The sequence below is a fragment of the Saccostrea cucullata genome, unplaced genomic scaffold (assembly GCF_032062105.1).
Source record: "Saccostrea cucullata isolate Sc308-1 unplaced genomic scaffold, CSIRO_AGI_Scuc_v1 ctg1696, whole genome shotgun sequence".
NCBI classification, from domain to species: Eukaryota; Metazoa; Mollusca; class Bivalvia; order Ostreida; family Ostreidae; genus Saccostrea; species Saccostrea cuccullata.
In genome coordinates, this window is record NW_026938692.1 from 25,671 (window position 1) to 36,008 (window position 10,338).

Sequence of the window (10,338 nt, forward strand, 5' to 3'; positions counted from 1 at the left end):
TAATTAAAATACCAAGTTTTCATGAAAGTGATTTCTGGAAGTGTCAAATACTCACAGGAAATCTCAAACTCCATGTCTGTAATTAAACTCCCTGTGAAAGTTTCTTGTGAACTTGGTACACCTATAATTATTGAATTGATCATGTAATGAACAAATGAATACAGTATATTGATAGAAAAAAGTTTATAAATTCTCTTAGTTATATTTTTACTGCAATCAGATATGACTTTAGATAAGAATGAAATTAATTAAATAAACTTAACCCTTACAATTGTCATGGTCAATTTTCATAATGATATCATATTTTAAACTGATTATATGTATTAGATATCATATGAGCCTTGCAGTTCATATTTTATTTATGATAATTACTTTGAAATAAAAATTTAATTGTTCTGACTTATTTTGGCATTATAAAGTTAGTTACCATTGATGGCTTTTTTACATTGGTAATATGTACTATTTTTATTCATACAAGTGTACATACTGTCATTAATATCCTGAATGTCAAATGCCATTCTTTCTTCATTTTCAACAATTAATATCTTGCGTATCCACCAAGTGAGACTGTAGACATTCACCTAATGAAATGAACCAAATTAATTCAATTTCATGACATTTATGCTATAAATTTACTTTATAAGTGGTTTAAATTCATAGATATTATAAATGCTTAATGAATCAAAGCACAGATTATTGTGTATGATATCCTCTGAATTTGCTATACTTTCTTGTATTATTAAAACAAGAGATCTTGAAAACTTTTTAGTAAATTTTCATTGGAATACAATTAGATGTCCAAAATAAAGTCATGTAATCTACTTACAAAATAATTTCCAGAAAGAATGGCAAGAATAATGATAACACAATAGTGAATAATCACAAACATTATAAAACAATGAAAAATATTTACCTTGAATATTTGACTGTGTGCATTTGCCTCTAAGAGTTTTACAAATTTGTTCACACCATTCTGAAAGTTAAATAATGTAATCTACTAAATATGTTATTTTTTAATAAAAAAAATTAATTTGTCAGGAATGGCACAAGTTGCATGTGCAATAATGTGCTAGACTAGCAAGGTATATTGCATATCATATACAGTAGCACTGAAGTTTCAGAATTTCACAAGTTTTATAAAAAAAAATGTCTGAGTACTTTCTACTTGACATTGAAGAATTTTGTCTTATATGTATAAAATTATTAAGCAAAGAATCTTTTGTCATTCTAATTTTTTCCCCAAAATTTTCAGGCTTATAAAAAGCAATTTCAGTTGGGAGAAGGGGGAGCAAGGCCAATCATTTTGAGTAGGGGGCACTATAAGTACCAATTAGCAAAATTTTCTTGAACAAGTTAAGAAAAAGATCGTCTGTCATTTTATTGAAGGGGCCACATGTATATCAGGTCGAGGAAACTATTTTCTGTGACGTCGGAATAAATTTACATACTAATTAAGTGAGGAAACAACATGACTGACAAATCGACCAATCAGCTCAATGAGTTGCATTGTTGTTTACTACAAGAAATACTACACGTGTGTTTCTAAAAGGCCAATTTTTTAAATCGCTCTCGGAAAAACGTGATGCATTTTTCCAAGCATTTAACACACTTAATACAATATGAATATCATTATCTACTAATTCCATGCACACATTTATCTACAAATGATTTACAATGATAAAAATTAGGGTTTGCTCCACTCGTACAAGTCCGTTTGTTGACAGCTTTCCCCGTGCTGTGCTGTCAGTGAAAAGTCAATTTCACGTGAACGTTCCTTGGTCCAAAAATGATCAACTCTGAGGTGTGCTCACGTATTGTCAATGTTTACAATGTATACAACTTCGAAATATATGCTACTCATGCTCTATGATCAATGTGCATGAAGGCCGGTTTACATAACAGGTAAATAATAAAAAAAAAGTGCAACTTGATTTTTTTTTGTTTATAAAATGCAACTATTAATTTCTAGAAACAAATAACTGAGGCAACAATGAATTTAACCAATTACAATTGGCAAATTAACGAATTTCAAGTGACAAAATTGAGTCTTATTTACTTGTGAAGACTTTGTGAGCGGTATTTCAAAGTACTATTTAATTAACAAGGAAAACTGACTTTGTTTGTTAATGTGAGCATGGGGAATCTTTGTTTGTATCCGATCTTCGTATTTTTCATAAACACATTTCAAAAAATTGTTAGCTGACTTTCCTGCAGTCATTTGAAATCGCGTCCTAAATTTCCATGACCCACGTGTTTGAAGTAAAAATAAACATGTAGTAGACCATCATGCTTTTCGGCTCATTCACTGGATTGGATCATAGTTTGCTGTGAGCACCTCTGTGCACAATCACAACAATGTCCATATAAGGTAGTTTCCTCGACCTGTATATATAGTGGCTAATTTTTCTACAGTATTCTATAACTGGGGAAAATATTTCCTAAATTCCTAGTAATAATCCCATAATATGGTCATGTATTTTGAATCTGAAAATTCGTTATCTCTGTGCAATATGCATATTAGCTAGCTAATGTATAGTTTACAAATATAATAATTACCAAGTTCTTTCACAAACTCTAAATTGTAAGATGGAGAGACATTCTTCTTATGTTCCATTGAGCACTTCTTGCATATTGCTACAAGACAAATAAATAATGCACATTATGTCAAAGTACAAGTACACTCTTAAAAGAACTTGAATAAAGGCATATATAACACATCACTATTTTTAAATTCAATTTCTTTAAATTTCCTAAGCTTAAAATATGTATTATAAATAGTGGTTGGACACCGGTGTACACTGTTTTTATAGATAATTTTTTATTCAATGGGTGGATTTATACAAAATTTAATGCAGATTTCCAATAATGGGCCTAAATGACAATTTCCTTTCTCAGAATAAGAAAGTTTATGTAATTTTTTTTTTAAATTCCCAACAGACCATATAAGTGTTTTTACTTGCATGCAGTGATCTGTTTGTAAATCACTTATCATTTTCTCAAATTACTTTATGTATAAGCTCTTTAATTTTCTTGAATTTATAATTATTTATTTTAGATTTATTCTACTCTATCATTGACATTACAGTGGAGCCTCGTTTATCCGGACGCTTTAGTTCCTTGTCAATTTGTCCGGATATGTGAAGCGTTCGAATATCTGAATCACCAGTTAAAGATATGTATGCCGTGTTTTACAGTATTTTTGCACAGCTGAAACCGAACAAAAATTTCTGGAGTATGATAAGCTACCAAAAATGAAGCATTCTTGCAAATTCGACGAAATTTTATTCGCTATTAACAAAGTACTGGCCAGAAAAAGAACACGATATTCTCATGCATATTTATAAAGGACTGACGTTTATCCTGGATCTGCGCATGTGCGCGGGAAAAGCATCGCGAGAATCATCAGGTCGAGGAAAATATTTAATGTGACGTCTGTTCAGTGAGGGACACAAATAGACCAATCAGCTCAATGAGTTGCATTTAATGCATTTATGGGTTACTACATAAAATACTACATACATGTGTTTTTCAAAAAGGCTAATTTTTTAAAATCGCTCTCAGAAAGACTTGATGCATTTAATATGTACATTATTATCTACTAATCCCATGCTCATATTTGCATACAAATGATTAACAATGATGAAAATTAAAGTTTTCCCCACTCCATTGTACAGGTCCGTTTGTTTAGAGTTTCCCCGTGCTGTACTGCTACTGGACATTTTCGGTTGGGTGAATATTTACCGATCGTCAGTATGGAGCGCATATTATGCGCAAAAGATATTTTCTGTCAAATACAATGTATGGAAAGTAATTTAAACTGCTATGTTTACACCCTGAATGGGATATCGTCAATTATCCCTTTTGGTTTTTTAATATGAATTACATAACATATGTAGATGAAACTTACAAACCATACATCTTGCCTTCTTAGAAATATAGTTGGGCTAATAGAATAAAATTGGTCAAGGAATTCCAGGCCTCTAAAAACTATTCCAGTCTGAGATCACAACCAAGCATTTCGATGAACACCATTAAGAAAAATTAATTCAGGTAGGTAGCATCGTTTTCTTTTTTTAATTTGGTGGGGGATAGAACAGTTAGAATAAAAATCAACTAGTTCGAAGAAATCTGACAAGTAAAATAGGTTCCAATATCTTTCACTACTAAATTTTATTCATTCACTACAATTTACTGCCAAACTCCAAATTTCACTTTCGAATTAGCCCGAGCCAATGCTGATAACCTACTTGCAAGATTTTTTATTAGACGGAGGCTGTATGACAGCCTCCGGGTATAGGGATTGTCTTGCCCATGGAATGTAAACAGGAAAGATTTCCCAAGCACCATCTATCGGTGGAATTGTTTTCATTACCTTGAGAATTCTATTTTTAGAGCGACGACCGCAAGGATAGGCATAGTCTAAAACAAAGATCGCGTCACATACAAGTATAAACAAACAGTTCTACCTTTTCTAAATAAACAGGATTTGTCTAATATTTTTAAAATGACGTGTATATAAATACATTTCCTACGGAATATGTAAAAAAGAATGTGATTTACTGTTAATTTTTTATCAGACAGAATATTAGGAGATTTTGTTCCAACAGACGAAGATAAAGCGTGTTTTACAATATGCCGAGCCTTTTCCCACCGATTCTCACACCAAAACAAGAACGAGAAGAAATGAAGTGGCGGATCTAGAGGGAGTTTGGGGGGGGGGGGGGGGGGGTTAACATCCGCGGAGAGTGATCGAGGAACCCCACTTATCAATTGCTTCTTTTATTAAAGTAAAAACTATCTCTAGTTATAGATAAGTTTAACTTTAGTTTTATATTTGATTGTAAAAACTTCCACCAGAATTCGCCTGTATCAAACTAAGTGTGGAGACGCAGATGTACCTGTATTATGTATTGAAGAAAATCCTGCAATGCCGCATGCAAATGTTTTATGTCGCAGGTATAAATATAAGATATTTTAATAATAGATCAAGCATTTCAGTTTTAATGGAATTTTTTGTGCTTGATTGCTGTTTGTAATCTCATTTTCACTCCTTTTCTAATTTCTTCTTGAAAGGGCCGATAAATTGGTTTTTAGGCCGATTTTTGACGCTTGCATTAATAGGTTTCATGGAGTTTTTTAATCTGACAAGGATCGATGAATAAACAAATGCATAGTATTTTTATCTGTAGGAATATTAACAGTCTAGTTTTGAATTCTTCATTTGTAATTATGTATAATTTTAGGAAACACATGAAAATAGATTTGCACTTTCTACAAGCGGTTTGAGTGTTTGGGGTACCCTCACATTAAATAAGAGAGAAACAAACTGCAACTCTGATATTGAGATCAAAATGCATTTGTAACTTTTGACCCTTGGGTACAACCCAAATCTTGGTTCATATGATTTACATGATTTATCACATTATATCCTAATTAATAATTAAAAATTATATCTTCTGAAATAATTAAGTTGTCTTATTGTAATATCGTTGATCCTTTTTTGCATTTGATACTTGTGTTTTACCTCTTTCACATCTCAAACTTTAATTATATTTTATATACAAGATTACATGTATTTCTGATCATTGGTATTCATGTCAACTTTTTTTAACCTACATCATTGGAGAAGTGATTGTTTGAACAGAGTTACTGAAAAGCAGAAATCATAGTTATATATTTATTACTTTTCTCTACGTAATTTGTAATCATGTCTCATTGTTAATGATTGTTTTAAACAGATAAACTGAAAAGGACAACCATTTCCACTGGTATACGAGTAAAGAAAGACATTTTTTGGGTTAAATCTGTAATATGATAAAATACTACATTTAATAATTCCAGAAATATTGGTTGTCAAATTTGTCAAGATATATCTTTGTTATTGTAAGCAATACCCCAGTTCTCCAAAAACAATTTAAACTTGTGAAATAGCAAGTATTATGAACTTTATTGTTCTGTTTACTTTAAGTAAGAAAGTATATTTTATTCCACTCAAAAAATTGTGTACTGGCACGAACATTTATTGCATGTTAATGACTTTATATTACTTAAAGAAAATTCTGTGTTGCATCAAGCTATAGGTCACTCCATTTTGTATCACAAAGGTTTAAGACAAACTGTACTATATTATGTTGTTCATGTCCAATTACCTGGCTGTTTCTTTTTCCATGTTAGCTCATATCATAACATTATTACAACTAGTGCTAATTGTAACGGGAACCGTTACAGATGTTCCCCAAACGCTCCCCAACTCCCTTTCGGTGCCATATCCCCTGTAAGCTTCATTAAATAAGACAAACTCTGTGCATTTTTGACTTTAACAATGTTTTCCCAGAAGGATATCAATTATATTCAATTTTTAGCATTGCACCCAAGCGCATGTGAATGCATGTGCGTTATGACCATATCATCTTGTCTACACTACTTATATATTTCAATATACTATATATTGTCACATTCAGTCCAAAAGTAATAAAAATCACTCATTAAAGTATTTTTAAAATAGTTTCAAATGCACGCATGCACGTGCATTATGATAATCACACACTTGTAGGAGTCCCTGTACATCTATCTATGTTCTAAATCCCATCCTGTTTGGTTGAAAAACAAGGTTATAGCCATTTAAAGTTTCAGCCAATCAGATTTCAGCACACGTGCATGCGCGTAATTTCATGATTTTTTTAATATCATTTTGTAGGATATCCTAATGCATGACTATATTTTAAATTTCTAAAAATTTCGTCCAAAAACAAAGGATAAATAGTTATTTAAAGTTTCAGCCAATCAGATTGCAGCACACGTGCATGCGCGTGATTTCATGATTTTTTTCTATATCATTTTGTAGGATATCCTAATGCATGACTATATTTTAAATTTCAAAGAATTTAGTCAAAAAACAAAGGAAAAATAGCCATTTAAAGTTTCAGCCAGTCAGATTGCAGCACACGTGCATGCGCGTGATTTCATGATTTTTTTTCTATATCATTTTGTAGGATAGCCTAATGCCTGACTATATTTTAAATTTCAAAGAATTTTCAAAAAACAAAGGAATATTGCCATTTAAAGTTTCAGCCAATCATTTGCACATGCGCATGCTTTCATGAAAATTCTTATACATCATGTGGTAAATCTTCATAATGTAGGACTATGTTCAAAATTTCAAAGGATTATGACAAGAAACAAGAAAGTTATTGAGACTTTAATTTCAGCCAATCAGAGGCAAGCGCACGTCCATGCGCGTGAGATCTTGCTATTTTGACCATGCTATCTTGTCTATACTACTAATGTATCCTTACATTATGAGTTTCAAAAAAATTCATCATAAAATAGAAAAGTTACGGCAATATCCATTATATTGGTAATTTCACATGTTGCACGTGCGCGCTCTTGCAAGCACGTGCGCGCAACATGACCTTTGTTTGGCAAAATAAATGCCTACTGACCCTAAAAAACCTAAGTCGGATGTGTAGTTTACAAGATCACTCGTGGACAAAATTTTCCCAGGAAAAGAAAAATAATAATAATAATAATAATAATAATAATAATAAGAAACAGAATGTTCCCCGTTATTCAATAAGGCCGAGAAATTTTGATTTTGGTAGCTGTTACATGTCATAATTATGTTAACAATAGGTCTCTGTGACCTATAAATAAGATATCTTGAAATATGGAAACTCCTGACTGGCTGAGGCCTAGTGCTGAATACAGAAATTCTGAAAAAGGGGGACCAGTTTGAGGTCAGGGAAGGGGCCCACAGTCACAATTAAAACACTCATTTATCAAATATTGCGTATTTTTTGGACTCAAAAGGGAGGGGGCCAGGGGCCCCTTTTAATTCCGCCAGTGGGCTCATGACTAGAACATACTAGACCTACATTCATCAAACCGGGCCTGGGGGCATACAACTTATATTAGACAAGCTCACTTTTGATCTCAGTCTCACTTTTCCACTATATATTCTTTAAGTGAGACTGGGATAAAAAGTTAGCCCAGCAGTTTTATGTCAACCAGGCCTAGTCAACTACTGTTTCTTACGTTGAAAGGTTTAATATTGAAAGTATCTCATTTAAATAACAGTGAACTTTAATCATGGCGAAGTTTACATTACAAAGATGAAATTATAATATCCCAAAAACCTCATGAATATTGGAGTATCCTTTGAAAAAAATGTTGAATTGAAAAAAAAAACTACACATTATTTCTCAAAATATTCTTTACAGCTATGTATGATATATATATTTCTTTTGTGTTCTCTCATACATGAAGCCTCCGTCTAACAGTACTTTCAGTACTTTGATATTTTTTTCAAGGGGTCAGAAATACTGTGGTTCATATGTAAAGAATATAATTATATTATTTAGTAGTATTCTGGCTTTGGCATTCGGTATATTTGATTTATATATGATATTCTGTGGAATACTTTTTGTTGTTTTGAACCATTAAGAAATGCAGAATAGAATGTATCTAATAACCATTTTGATTAATCAAATTATATCATTTGTTTGTATTGGTTATTTAATTTTGGCACAACATGGTTTCCACACTTCTTTATCCATAGTCGCTGACAGCTGTAGAAGTTCACCCAACCGAAAATGTCCATTGAAAAGACAATTGCACGTGATTATTCCTCGGTACAAAAAGCAACCAACTCTGAGGTGCTCTCAATATTGGCAATCCCTAACTCACGTGTTTGTAGTAAAAACGTAGTAGACCATCATCCTTTTCGGTTCATTCACTAGAACCATTGTTTGCTGTAAACATGCGCGAGACAACGTGATCATGAATATTTCAATAAGAGGCGGTTTTTTATCCGACACGGAGAGAAAATAATTTTTACCAAATAATATTTCATAACATTTAAAAGTGATAGAGTGGAATTGTCTTATTTGCAGAAAGTATATAACTTATATAACTTAATGAGACACCACATTTATTTATTAATTTTAAAATAAAACACTAATACGGCATATATAGCTTTAAATAAGACAAAGTAACATTTAAAAATTTGTCCCAATTAAAAATCGTCCGGATACTGAAGCGTCCGGATATCTGAAGGTCCACTGTACATAACTCAATGCGTTTTTAAAATAATCATTTATTGACAAAATTGGTTCATAATAATTATAACCAACCTGCCCCTAGTGGTAATATTAGTCTTGTCTTTAACCAGAGGTCTTTGCACAACATTGGACCGGCTCCTCTGTCTGGTTTTATCTTTCTCTGATGACCAGGATAACAGCAGGTTCGCCTGGGTCTTTTCCATCTTGCCCCCAACTTTTCACGGTGCTTTATGCATATTTTCATCGATAGAACGGCATATGTGGGCATCATAAACATGCTTGTGTATAATTTCTGCACTTTGAAGAGAATATAGATGGTTCAAAATATCTCTGTCACATTCATACATGTAAATGTAAAAAGTTTTGCCCAAATCACAATCAGATTCTTCATCATGAAAGTCACACACAGGTGGTGCTTGTAAATGAATCTCCATTTCCAATTATAAATAAATCATAACAACTATAGAAATAATGGAAGTCGTTCTGGTTAAATAGATCTGACCACAAAGATCTTAAATTAAAAGATTTTAACCAAACTCATCATGATCACTGTTTTTGACCTCCATTTGACTTCCCTTCTTTTTTCTACCTCCTCTGACTGGAGATTGCATTTAAGGGGAGGTAAATCTTATATAATTTTTTTTTATAGAAACAAAAGTTATCTACACGATTTAAACAAGGAAAATATTGATTTAACAAGCATTTATGGCGAGAAAATATATTTTTCAAATTCAATCAAAATTTTAAAAGTGGTTTAGGGTCTAAATGTCTAAAATATAGGTAAATTCAATAATGGCCTAGAATATGCTTAGGCCATTCCAAGTTTTTTCTGTGTTTAGCGTGCCGTCCACCCATCTTTCAAAAACCTAGCTACCTATTCGCAAAAAAAAAAAAAAAAACACAAGTCAAAAAAAAAAATAAATAAAACAAACATTTTATAGTAATAAGAATGACGTTATTCAAAAGATACGATTTCATTTATCTATTTTTCTTAAAGAAAGTTATTTTCCTCAGAAAAATCAAGGTATTAAATAATGAAACTATTCCAATAATGAAATATACTAATATTGTGAGATATTGCCGGAAATAACAAATTTTGACCTGAAAAATTATTTTTCGGACTCCTGATTCTGTTTGGTTTTTTTTCTGACATGGGGTGTCAAAAACCAAGGCGCACGCGGACGCTAAACTAAAACATAGAAAAAACTTGGAATGGCCTTATTCCATAAATGTATGGGTCATTGTTAATCAATTGTGCAGTAAATGTTGAGAGTCCAAA

The 10,338-nt window shown here is 32.0% G+C and overlaps 1 pseudogene; it reads right to left on the reverse strand.

Annotated features, from left to right (window-relative positions):
- Nucleotides 1-524: 524 nt before the first annotated feature.
- LOC134250945 (uncharacterized) lies at nt 525-9,493 on the reverse strand (annotated as a pseudogene).
- Between the last annotated feature and the right edge of the window lie 845 nt (nt 9,494-10,338).